At 38.0% G+C, this 14,009-nt stretch overlaps 1 protein-coding gene across 1 annotated transcript in view; it reads left to right on the top strand.

The window, feature by feature from the left end:
• Nucleotides 1–14,009, top strand: part of PRKG1 (protein kinase cGMP-dependent 1) — an 891,251-nt gene that overhangs the window by 52,365 nt on the left and 824,877 nt on the right. The window lies entirely within an intron of this gene.

The raw sequence follows: 14,009 nt of genomic DNA, 5'->3' as shown, positions 1-14,009 counted from the left end.
AAGAATAAGGCCCAAGTTATTTTTTCGGAGTTGTGAATTTAATTAAGATCTGAAAGCACTGTACAAGGCTTCTCCAGTAGAATGCATAACACAGCTTAATAAAAAGCAAAACCATAAAATTAATTTGTCATCTTAGAACTCATTGATTAATATTAATTGAGGTTTTAGAATTTACTAATGGTATGTGACCAAATCTTCAGTATTTTATCTGCATCATACCTCGCTGCAGACAAATAATCTGAGGTTTTTCATGAAAGCAGAGAATTTTTTTCAAACCATATGAATTGGTGTGTATTAATGTATGAATGATGATTTTATAGAACTGTATATAGTGTTTCCTGTGGAAGTATACCCATGATGACTCTCCCTACTTAAATATATAAACAGATGCACATTGATCTTTTTTTTTCTTCTCCCCTCCCACTTTGGCATTTTCTGTATGCATAGACTAAGGGCCTCATCCTGCAAATTTAAGCATATGTAGAACTTCTTACATGAGTAGACACATTGATTTTAATGACACTACTGTTGTGAATAAAGTAGTGTACATGCTTAAATTTTTGCAAAATCAGAGTCTTAGGCAGGATATCTCAAGAAGTTTGTATTGGATTTTGAAAATATATCACTTTAATTCTAAGTTTATTCTCTGCTCCTGCTCAGTTAAATATTAATATATGTTGATTTTTCTTATAAAGGTAATTTTCATTTATTCTTGAGTTTTAACTGATATATCACTACTTTTTTAGTTTTCTGCAGTGAAGTGGAAAATCTATGGGATTGTTTTCCCTTCCTCTACGTACCTCCATAAGTTTTAACTGACAGGTAAATGTGTTCATTTTGAAGAACTGGTAGGGCTGAGAGATCCAGTATTATATTGCTGGCTTTTGCAGGATGATTGTTTAAAGCACTGCTTGAAAGGCTTTATTGCAAAGGGTTGTTTTACATTTTCTAGGTCTCTGGTGGTGTAAAGAGAAGGGAGTTCTTAGCTTAGAATCTCAAAACCAAGGCTTGAGTATTTTTGGTGACAGATTTTCATAGAATCATAGGACTGGAAGGGACCTCGAGAGCTCATCTAGTCCAGTCCCCTGCACTCGTGGCAGGACTAAGTATTATCTAGACCATTCCTGATAGGTGTTTGTCTAACCTGCTCTTAAAAATCTCCAGTGATGGAGATTCCACAACCTCCCTAGGCAATTTATTCCAGTGCTAAACCACTCTGATAGGAAGTTTTTCCTCATGTCCAACCTAAACCTCCCTTGCTGCATTTAAGCCCATTCCTTATAGTCCTAGCCTCAGATTAAGAACAATTCTTCTCCCTTCTCCCTGTAACAACCTTTTATATACTTGAAAACATTTATCATGTCCCCTCTCAGTCTTCTCTTTTCCAGACTAAACAAACCCATTTTTTTTCAATCTTTCCTCATAGACCTTTAATCATTTTTGTTGCTCTTCTCTGGACTTTCTCCAATTTGTCCACATCTTCCCTGAAATGTGGCGCCCAGAACTGGACACAATACTCCAGTTGAGGCCTAATCAGCATGGAATAGCGTGGAAGAATTACTTCTTGTGTCTTGCTTACAACACTCCTGCTAATACATCCCAAAAAGATGTTCGCTTTTTTTGCAACACTGTTAGCGCATATTTAACTTGTGGTCCACACTGATCCCCAGATCCCTTTTCGCAGTACTCCTTCCTAGGCAGTCATTTTCCATTTTGTATGTGTGCAACTGATTGTTCCTTCCTAAGTGGAGTTCTTTGCATTTGTCCTTATTGAATTTCATCCTATTTACTTCAGACCATTTCTCCAGATTTGTTCAGATCATTTTGAAATCCTATCCTCCAACGCACTTGCAATCCCTCCCAGCTTAGTATCGTCCACAAACTTTATTAATGTACTCTCCATGTCATTGTCTAAATACTTGATGAAGATATTGAACAGAACAGAACTGGACCCAGAACTGATCCCTGTGAGACCCCACTCAATATGCCCTTCCAGCATGACTGTGAACCACTGATAACTATTCTCTGGGAATAGTTTTCCAACCAATTTTGCACCCACCTTATAGTAGATCCATCTAGGTTGCATTTCCCTAGTTTGTTTATGAGAAGGTCGTGCAAGACAGTATCGAAAGCTTTACTAAAGTCAAGATATACCATGTCTACCGCTTCTTCCCTCCCCCCACCCCCATCCACAAGGCTTGTTACCCTGTCAAAGAAAGCTATCAGGATGGTTTGACAGGATTTGTTGTTGACAAATCCATGCTGACTGTTACTTATCACTTTAGTATCATCTAGATGTTTGCAAATTGATTGCTTAATTATTTGCTCCATTATCTTTCCAGGTACATAAATTAAGCTGACTGGTATGTAATTCCCTGTGTTGTCCTTATTTCCCCTTTAGAGACTGGCATTATATTTTGCCTTTTCCACTCTTTTGGAATCTTGATGACAAGTATCAATATACAGATGTAATTTGTTTTTTGGTTAATACCAAATAATAGGAATATCATTTATCAATAAATGTGAGGGGCTAAGAAAAGTCAACAGTTCCAAATGAGCACAGTATAATTTTTTAAAAAATCAGACACCAATTCACTAGAGATGATTCGCACAGAGCACATTTTCATGTATGTGTGCAAGTTCATGAAACTGTTATAAATGCTTCCAGATATTTCAGATCTAGTCTTAAGGTTAGTATAGGGCTATTTTAGAATAATATTGTTAGGACATACATGTCTATGGACAGAATTGACTCCCCTTTCACAGGGACACAAATTTCATAGAATCATAGAATATCAGGGTTGGAAGGGACCTCAGGAGGTCATCTAGTCCAACCCGCTGCTCAAAGCAGGACCAATTCCCAATTTTTGCCCCAGATCCCTAAATGGCCCCCTCAAGGATTGAACTCACAATCCTGGGTTTAGCAGGCCAATGCTCAAACCACTGAGCTATCCTCCCCCCGATTTGCAGAATTGCTCATTTTTATGCCACTGCTTTGACATCTTATGTGCTGATTTCGGCATGCACTCTGTCAAGACTTAAGCTACTAGTTCAACATTACATTTTTGTTACTTAAAACAGAGGGGCATCATATGGACTAGTACATTTTGGAAGCTTGTAAATGTATTGGGCAATTTGAATATCCAATATAAAAGGTGGCTGTTGCCACCTTTAATGACATTATTTTTAGGCCTGGTCTACACTAAAAAGTTAGGTCAACCCAGCGTGTTGCTCAGGATGTGAAAAATCCATATCCTGGATTGGCATAGTTAAGCTGACCTAACCCCCAGTGTAGACAGTGCTAGTTTACGGAATAATTGTTATGTTGACCTAACTACTGCCTCATGGGGAGGGGGATTATCTTCATCAATGGAAGAACCCCTCCCATGAGCGTTGGTAGTGTCTACTCTGAATCACTACTGTGGCGCAGCGGCAGTAGCATTTCAAGTATAGACGAGCCCTTAGAAATGCTGAGGCAGATCCTCAGATGGTGTAAATTGCCACAGCTCCATTGACATCCGTGGAGCTATGACAGTTTTCATCTGCTGAGGTTCTGTCTCACTGTCTTCAAAAATGCCACTCCCGTGAATTATATTACATTACAGTTCTTTAGTTTGTACTTACTAGCTAATGCTATTATTACCAGAAGCACAGCCTTTCATAAAAAATAATTCCCATTTATGTCAAAGTATGATTTGCAAGTGAATAAGAAGGCTATTTAAAAGGTGTCCTATGGGTCGTCAGAGGGAACATTGTACTACTCAAACCTAAACCCTCACTAGTTTAATGTTTAGTTCAATATTAAAAATTGAACTTGCAGGTATCCAGCTTAAAAAAGAGCTAGTTAGAAAAAAGTGAACAGAACCTGTGTGAGCAAAGCTCAGTTACATCAAATTCTAGTAGTAAAACACATTCAATACTCAGGTCTCTGCGCTTCATGAATAAACCAAGATTTAATTATAGGTGGGGCTGGTAGCATCACCTGTTAAGGTTGCATGTCACTTTGCATTATAAGACACTGTTTTTAATTGCTTATAACTTTGCCAGACGTTAACTGTTTGGGCTGACATTTTCCATGACCAGTATCTGCCTGAGGTTGCATATTTTTGGAAAATTGCAGCCAAAATACTATAGCCATTTCTGAGAAAAGGGTTAGGGGAAAATATGTTCTGCTCACGTTAAAAAAAATTCTGGTGACCTTTTTTTCAGAAAAATTATAGTGCCCACATGCTTTGGATCAGGAACTTGAAATTTGGCAAGGGGATGTCTTTTGTGTCAAGAGTCTGCCTTTTGCCATCCTTGTGAAAATCTGCCTAAATTTGGCCATGTTATAAACCTTTGAAAAATTGCAGTTCACATATGCTCAGTAGAAACTTCTTCAATTTTAGCTGCTAAAATTGAAGAAGATTCCATCCTTGCTAAGAATGATTGAGCTTCATAGCATTTAGGGACCAGGTTGTGCATGTGCCATCCCCACATAGTAACTGATCATTCTCCTGCCCTGGGCAGCAGGGCAAAAGCCAAACTTTCCTTCAAATTGCTGCTCCAGGCCAGGGAGGGGCCAGCCACTAGAGCTGACAGCAAGAAGACTGTCTCCCTCACTCTTCAGCGATGTACCTGCATGCAGCATGGAGGAGGAAGCAGCCTGCTTCAAATCTAGAGGGGGATAACAGCATGACAAAGAGGAGTAGACTGGAACAAGGAGTCTGGTGAAACTGGGGCTGGATGGCAACGGGGCAGAAACTGATTGGGATTTGGATGGAGAGACTGGGAGCGGCTGGGCAAGGAGACTGGGACTGAGGTCCATGGGAGAGACTGGAACTTAGTTGGCTAAAGGGGAATACTGAAACTGGACAAAGAGCTGGGAGGAAGGGCAAGACTGGGACTGGCTGGACAAGGAAATTGGGACTAGAATGGAACCCAAGATTCCTGAGTCTCATTGTTTCTCTGCTGTCAGCAAATACCTTTAAAACCCACTGGCAAAATCTCTCATCCCCCCCTAGTGCTGGTCCACACAGAGCATGACAACCTAGTGTTGCTATCAGTTACTCCATTGACTCAAGTAACAGAGGTCTGTGTGGTGGGTCTATAGGTTCCAGTCCTGGTGATGGCCATGTGAGTGTCAATATGATGCCAAGTAATGGAGGGCATTTTTGTTTTTGTTTTCTTTTGAAACCTTAGGAAATCACGGTCATGTTCTTGGGTGCAACCCAGACCAGTGATGGGTTGTCACTTCCTGCCTTGTAATCCTGGGTTCCTCAGAATGCTCTGCTGCTGTAGTGCCCTTTTCTGCACTGTCCCAGCCAGCATACCATCCGGCACTGAGCATCTGTGTTAAAGAGCTCTGACTCAGCAATTCTAATTCCAGCAGCCCACTTGTTATGTCCCCACTACATGCTGGTTACACCTGGCAAGATGACCCAATGACCCCCAGTCCTGAATTTTTCCCAAACCATGTGTTCTTCATTGTCCAGCCCTCCCTGGGACCATTCAGAGAGAAATCAAGGTTCATTTGTTTCTCTAAAGACATAATAACCAGCAGTTTACCTCACAGACTGGTGTTAGCATTCACTTTAAATCAGCCACAGCACTGGGGTGGTTTAGATTAAAAATAAAAAGTTTATTAACAGGAAGGGATGAGATTTTAAGTGAGTTTTAGTATAAAGGATAGCGTTAGAAATGGTTATAAGCAAATAAAGGTGAAAAACACTTTCTAGCGCTGTCTTAACAGAACAAGCTCTACGGCCTTTGTTCAATATAGTTTCCTTACCAATCTACCTTCAAGCAAGGTGCTGACTGCCCCTCTGTTCAGGATCTCCTTCACAGCCCACATGCTCCATTTAGTTGTCATCTTAGGTGAAAGATAACTTGGGGTCTTTGTCCTCTTGTGTAGTTCACTAAAATAGATTCTTCTGAAGGTTACTATCCAAAGTAAAGTTCATTCGTGCTGTGAGAAAGGTGACATGGAGTCTTCTGGTAAAGGAAGTTTCATGAAAATTCATCTGTTTCCTGCAATCTCAACCACTCAGCATCAGAGCGGAGGGAGATCTCCCCTTGTTGGCTTGATGGTCCTGTTTACCTTCATTTGTAAATTGCACTCCCATTGTTTTAGTGTAACTTGGAAGTACCTTCAAGGTAGCTGAACCACATTCTTTTGTCTATGATGGGGTAACTTTAGCCCTGCCTGGAAGACATACTTGGATTATCCCTAATATGTTTGTAATTTTGGATTTGTTATCCAGACATACACCACATAATAATATTATTGATCAGTATGTGATTAGTTTTCTATTGATATTTTAGATGACACCTTCTAGACACAGTTTATTTTATTATTGAGCTGGGATACACTGAACTGGTCACACTAGTTGAAACGTACTACCAGATATCAGTGAGCGCCTTACTCTCTTGCATTGGGATGCTGTTAGGGTCACAGTCATACATAAAGATACATTAAAAGAACATTGTTAAGGTTGCAAAGTCAAGCACTGAGAATTTAAGAAATGCCAGAATTAAGGTGTACAACTTTAATTTGGCCCCTTTGTATGTGTTAGAATACAATCTTTAATTACATGATCACTTTTTTTTTTTTACACAGGATCATGTAGTGCACAGATCATTCAGTGCACAGGGTGCATGGTGCTCACTTAATGAGCAGCTATTCCATATTTTGTTTTATAACTCACTGTTTAATGTGTGGCACAGTGACCCGAGGACTTATTTATTGCACACTATTCAAATCTTGCCAGGAAGACAGAATTATTTGTTTCCTTATGGGCATTTCTGTGGTGCTTATCATTCTAGTATGTGCGTGCTTCACAAACATTAATGAATTTATCTTCAAAGCTCCTGTGAGGTGAGAGTGGTATTCTCTCCATTTTGCAGATAGGGTGCTGAGGCATAGAAATAAATGAAAATTATTAGGGCTGTCAATTGCAGTTAACTCAAGCAATTACTGCAAAACAAATTAAGTATGTTTAAAAATAGCCATGATTAATTGCAGTTTTAATCGCACTGTTAAACAATAATAGAATAATAAAAAATGTTTACATTTGCGGGAGATATTGCTGCCTGCTTCTTATTTACAATGTCACCTGAAAGTGAGAACAGGTGTTCACATTACACTGTTGTAGCCTGCGTTGGGGTATTTATGTGCCAGATATGCAAAGTATTCATATGCCCCTTCCTGCTTCGACCACATTCCAGAGGACATGCTTCTATGCTGAATTTAAATTGGTATTCTATTACTGCTTAACAGTGCGATTAAAACTGTGATTAATGGCGACTATCAATTAATCTCATGATCAACTGTGATTATTTTTTGAATCATTGAACAGCCCTAATAAATATATCCACTAATTTTGGGTGTCTAATTTGAGAAGACTAGAACCTTATATTTCAGAGTACTTAGCAATGTATAGAACTTTACACATTCAAGTCCAGTTTCCATTGACTTCAGGTGCAGCTGTGAATTCTCAGCACTTCTGCAAATCAGGCCCCAGGGTCTCAAGCTGGGCACCTAGAAAATGAAGAACACAAATTAATTACCGTCAGTGAGAAGTTTGGATTAGGACCTCTGTGGCTTAGACAGAGGTAGAAAACATTCTTCCTGCACAGTATTTAACTGCCTTAGTCATGAGACCATCCCTTTTCCTGGTTCCATCAACTTTTTTTTTTTTTTAACATTACTGTACTCAAAAACAAAACAATGTAAAACTTTAGCACCTACAAGTCCACTCAGTCTGGAACCACAGTTTTAATTGCACACCTTCCAACTTCTGCAACAAACCAGGTAGTGTCCTACAGACAATAGTCTTCTTTACTACATAACCCCAGTTACTCCTTAGAGATGTCCAGGCTGTACACTGAATGAAGTGGCGGTCTTGTGGAAAAATAATGTGATTGTGTAATTAAAGACTGTATTATAGTGCATGTGAACAAGAGTACTGAATTAAGGTTTCAGAGTAGCAGCCGTGTTAGTCTGTATCCATAAAAAGAACAGCAGTACTTGTAACACCTTAGAGACTAACAATTTTATTAGAGCATAAGCTTTCGTGAGCTACAGCTCACTTCATCGGATTGAATTCAGGTTGTACAGGCAACCTTAGTGCTTGACTATGTAACCCTAATAATGATCTTTTTACATAGTTTTTGTGTGTAATTATGGTCTCACAGCTGCAAGACCGAAATTACAATTGCATCAGAATTTTCTGGCTTGAGAGCTATGACTTTCTGAATATTTACCTTTTTAAAAAATGGGGGGTGGGGGGGTTATAGCTGAGTTCCTACTTAGTTTTCTGTCAAATAATTAAAAAAAAGTCACTTAGAAGTTGCAATAAAACTGAAGTTGTGTTAAAATTGTTTTGTTTATATAAAGTTCAAGTTAATTACTTACAATATATTGGTTAGCATGATGCTGAGTGGTGAAATATGGACCTTCACAAAAATAACAATGGCAATAAAACTATACATTGAGACAACAAATGTGTAAGTGCTTTTTTTTTAAAAAAAGAAAAAAGCAAAGAAAATTCACAAAAACAAAACTTCCTTTCATAGGAATTAAGGTAATCAATAAAATAAACTATGAAAAACTAAGAAAAACAAAATTAAGGATTAATAAGGATTATAAAATTGCAAAGTCAAGCACTGTCAAGTTAGGAAATGCCTGAATGAATATTCTTCATGCACTCATATTTTGTTTCCCTTTGTGTGTAAGTATGTATGATACCACCTTTAATTACATGCAGAAGTGACTTCATGTGAAAAGTTTGGTGTGACTTGCCCATCATCACATAGGAAATCAAAGGGAGAGGCAGGAATAGAATCCAAGTCTCCAGGGTAGCATTCAACTTCCCTAACCATTAGACTATTTTTCTCCCCCTTCCTACAGCCCCCTGTCTCATTCATTATAAACCTTCTGACTTCTGCAATAAATAAGGCAGGAATCCTACAGAAAATATGGGATCAGGTAATTAAAAATAGTCTCATAATGTATATGCACAAGAGGGACAGTGTGCAGGGAGTGAACAGGTGAGCTTGCACGTTGATCACTTATGCTAATTAGTTTCCCCAGAGGAAGCTAGTTGTGGTAATTATCTGATCAGGTTGGTGGGGCTGGGTGGGGTAAAAATTCAATTTGTCTATCAGCCCAAGTCTGATAGAGACACAGAAATAAAGTGCCCAGAGGAGGAGGGAAAATAGATTGAGAGAGGAGGGGAATAGGACTAGGACTAGCTGAGGCCAGTCATACAGAGGCCTCAGAGAAAGGAGACCCCTGTTCCCCTCAGGTCCTGAAAAAGCATTGTAGATATAGTGAATAAATTGTTGCACGGAGTCTGTAATGATTTTGGTGGAGGTAACTTGAAATAAAAAGTCACTGAGTGTACACCTGGTAGAGTTGGTGCAGTTCTGCAGGGAAGAAGATAGGAGAGGAGCCACAACCTGTTACAGGGCTGATCTAAGGTTGTATGGGTAGTGTTCATTCTGGCATTTCCTAACTTGAGTGCTTGACTTTGAAATATTTTAATTGTTAACTTTGTTTAATGTTAGTTAAGATTGCTTTCACCAATCAACTAAAGCAGAAGAAAAATAGGAATACAAAGGTTTTTGTTTGTGAATAAGAAATGTGGAGCTGAAAACCTGGTCTCATTGAAATATATGGCAAAACTCCTATTGACTTCAATTGGGCTAGCATTTCATGCATAGCAACTAGTAACCTTTGGTGTAATGGCATTGCATTCAATGCCATTAAACTAGGGATAAAATTTGTCCCTGTTAATGTCTTAATTTAGTCTAAGGTTTTTCTTAGTGTTTGGCTTTTTTTAGTTCTTCTGCCTCCTCGTAAATTTCTCAAATTGAAATACTTAAAATTTTAAATAACAGTACACTTGCATGTATAAAATATTACTTTCCTGCAGTGATCATATATTGATTTTCTCCGCTCCCTCAGAATTATGGCCAACTACCACAGACCTGTTAGTCTCTCTCTCTCAATCAATGTAAAATTTCTTCTGAAAATTACATTTTTAATGTACTTTGTAAAATTTAACATCTCTATATTTAAAGAGCTATGGAATTTTTTGAGATGATGGATAAAGTTGCCATTTTAATGGTCTAAAATATTAAATCTGCTTTAAACTAGTTGAGTTTGATGAGCACTGGGAAAACAATGATTACAAAGTGATTTTAGTAAGATAATCAAAAATATTTCTATATTTTGGTATTAAAACCCCCCCACAACAGAGAAGATTGAATATATTTTTACTGAACAGCAATCCTTCAGTTTTTAAGTATTTTTGTTCAGATTGATCATGTTTAAGAATTAGATTTGTCTATTAATGTTCATAAATAGAAACTACAGTATTAGGTTTTTGTGCCCTTGAATTTGTATGAAAGCCTTCTAAGTTATCTGTCCATTATTATAAAGGCAATAGTGGTCTAATACATTATTTTTAGGGCTGGAAGCCAGGAATTCCTTAGTTCTAATCAGGCTTCTTCCTGTGACTCACTAGTCTTGGTTCTGTTAGTGATTTAAATAAAACACTTCATCTCTTTGCCTGCCCCCATGGGAATTTCTGTAGGATATTGCACAGAATTATATCCCTGCTATAAGATTCTACAGAAATCTTAAAACAACCTATAGAAAAGTTACAATTCTCTATTAAATTACATAGAACCCTTCCATAATGGGATTAATTCCCCTTCTGTAAAATGGAGATATTCCTCTGTCAGAGAGAGTTCTTGGGAGAATTCATTAGTTAATATTTGTACAGCATTTTGAAACATTTAAGAATGCTAAGTATTATCCCAAAGTCCAACTTGAGTACAAAGATTATGGTGGATGGGTTTGGCGAGGAGAAATAAATGCACACAATCTGCAAGTGCTTCATTCACACTGATTTCTTACCACCCTACATATCTTGGAGTCAGAGCAGGGCAAAGGTTAAGCATCCTGCCCCCTCCTCCCGCCCCCCAGCCCCAAACGAGATTCAGGGTATGGAAATGATGGGGTACAACAAAGTTTTGTGTGGGGGCATTTTACATTTGTTTGGCGTCTTTTCTGAATATTGTTACATTCCTGCCAGACATAGTCAAAAATGCTTTAATTCAGGTCCAAAAGTTTGCTAAGAAGAAAAGCTGTCATTGCAGGATGAGATGTTACCCTGCTTGCTTAAATAAAATGTATTATTCTAAATGCAAATATGATTCTTTAAAAATGTTATGTTAACTTGTTCTAAATTCTAATAATAAGACAAAGAACCAATTATAAAATATCCTTTTAGTTACAAAAGTAACAATGTTGCTGAATATTATCATACTGATAGATGTACTACAGCTTGAGTTTGGATTGTGTTTCTTAATGTAACTGCATGTATTTGGATTTTCACTTTCAAATTTTTGTTTTCATATTGATATTTGTTTCATTTTCAGTAATAAAAAGGGTCTAGAGAGTGGTTCTGGTTGTCATCGAATTAAAGAAGCTGGACACTAGAGGGTGCAATTGTACCTTAAGTTTTGTCTGGTCTTTACAAAAATTAACATTAAATAACAAGGGAAAAAATCTGAAGAATGTAATACCTATAAAGCTATATACCATTTAAGGGAACATATTGAAGGCTGAATACCCATAGAAAGGTGACAGGGAAAATGAAGGTTGAAATTACGTTATGCCAAATGAAAGAGTTTAAAACAATCCAATTACCATACCTATCCTTTATGTAAACAATCATGTATTTTATAATAAAAGAACAGTGACAATTTACAAAATTGTCTTGAATTAATAATCCTGGCTCTCAATAGAGGACACACAATAAATTTACTTTCTATTTTCCATTATTGAACACCTGCATTTTGGCAATGATGGATAATATTAATCATTTATATTATACCAGCAGTACATCCATTAACAAGCTGTCTAATGCTTTTAATTTGAGACGGAGGTTGGACTTCACATGGATGGATTCTGTATGAAAAGTTATCATGATTGTTTGGGGCAAGGTTCAAATAAGAGCACGGAAGATAAAGCACTAGTCTAAGCCAAAATCTCCTCTTTCATAGACACAGATTAACCATGAAAGGTTGTGACCATCATAGGTTTGAGACTGAAAAGATTTGTTAGCAAAGCACAGACCAGCAGAACCAAGGGTCTTTTGTTTTTCCCTTTTGAATGACCATTTGAAAAGATATTTTTATTGTTTATTGAGAAAGTTTGTATGAGTTAATATCATTGATCTCTTGGGATTAAATTCATCTCACCCCACACGGCAGAACAGATATGAAGGTGAAGGGGCATAGGTGAAGCTGTCATGCAGCAGGATATGTACTGTCTGCATACTACAGAGAGGATTCCATGTTGGATCAGGAAATTTGAAGCTAGCAGTGATTGTGGAGGTAGGCTCAGGGGGTGGTCACTGGACCAGTGATTGCGTAGATCTGCTTGCTACAAATTCCTGTATAAGCAAACTGTGGTCATAATTTCAGCTCCTAGAATAGAGTAGTGGCCACATAATAGCCTGTTGATGGGGATGAAATTCAACCCTAGTTCCCAAACCCAGGGTGGGTCATCCTTCATGTATGCACATAGAAGAACTTTGTTTCACAAATTTGGTGTTGGTGTTTTGTGAAGGTGTGAGCAAGAGCACCGTTCATGTCCTGAATTACAATACAATTCCAGGACAGTCAAGATTTAAAATAAATAAAAAAATTCAGGGTTGCTTAGTGCAAAATCTGACAAAAGTTGATCTATTATGTTTTGATGAATGCAGCAGTTATTTACTAAAAATATTAACAAAGAGAAGAGTGCTTTTTTTATATAAAGAATTTTTGTATTAACCTAAACATTTCTGCACACTCCAGGGATTGATGCTGATTTATCTTACTCCACGTAAATCAGAAATAATTCAATTTAAATCAATGGAGTTACAGCAATGTAAAATCTGTGAGATCAGAGTTTGGTCCTTGACCTTTAGATTTTGCTTGGATAATCCCTGGAAACTACATCAGTATTCTTAGCATAAAAAACACTAGGCTATGAAACAGTTGTGACTTCAGTGTGAGAAAGCGGCATATGATGATGGAAACCAGCTTTTTTAAAGTTACGCCCACATTGGAGTTGCCTCCTGAAAGAGAGGCTTATCATTAATGGAAACCTGTTAATATTCTGGATATAAAATCTTCATGGAAAACTTCATGGATTTCTAAAGCCTATTGAGATGCCCTACCTAAGTGAAAAGAAAAGGAGTACTTGTGGCACCTTAGAGACTAACCAATTTATTTGAGCATGAGCTTTCGTGAGCTACAGCTCACTTCATCAGATGTGTACCATGGAAACTGCAGCAGACTTTATATACACACAGAGAATATGAAACAATACCTCCTCCCACCCCACTGTCCTGCTGGTAATAGCTTATCTAAAGTGATCAACAGGTGGGCCATTTCCAGCACAAATCCAGGTTTTCTCACCCTCCACCCCCCCCCCCCCCCACAAATTCACTCTCCTGCTGGTGATAGCCCATCCAAAGTGACAACTCTTTACATAATCAAGTCGGGCTATTTCCTGCATAGATCCAGGTTTTCTCACATCCCCCCCCACCCCCATACACACACAAACTCACTCTCCTGCTGGTAATAGCTCATCTAAACTGACCACTCTCCAAATTTAAATCCAAGTTAAACCAGAACATCTGGGGGGGGTGGGGTAGGAAAAAACAAGAGGAAACAGGCTACCTTGCATAATGACTTAGCCACTCCCAGTCTCTATTTAAGCCTAAATTAATAGTATCCAATTTGCAAATGAATTCCAATTCAGCAGTTTCTCGCTGGAGTCTGGATTTGAAGTTTTTTTGTTTTAAGATAGCGACCTTCATGTCTGTGATTGCGTGACCAGAGAGATTGAAGTGTTCTCCAACTGGTTTATGAATGTTATAATTCTTGACATCTGATTTGTGTCCATTTATTCTTTTACGTAGAGACTGTCCAGTTTGACCAATGTACATGGCAGAGGGGCATTG

The sequence above is a fragment of the Caretta caretta genome, chromosome 7 (genome assembly GCF_965140235.1).
Source record: "Caretta caretta isolate rCarCar2 chromosome 7, rCarCar1.hap1, whole genome shotgun sequence".
NCBI lineage: Eukaryota > Metazoa > Chordata > Testudines > Cheloniidae > Caretta > Caretta caretta.
The sequence above is the reverse complement of the archived record's forward strand: the minus strand, read 5'-3'. Positions and strand labels throughout refer to the sequence as shown.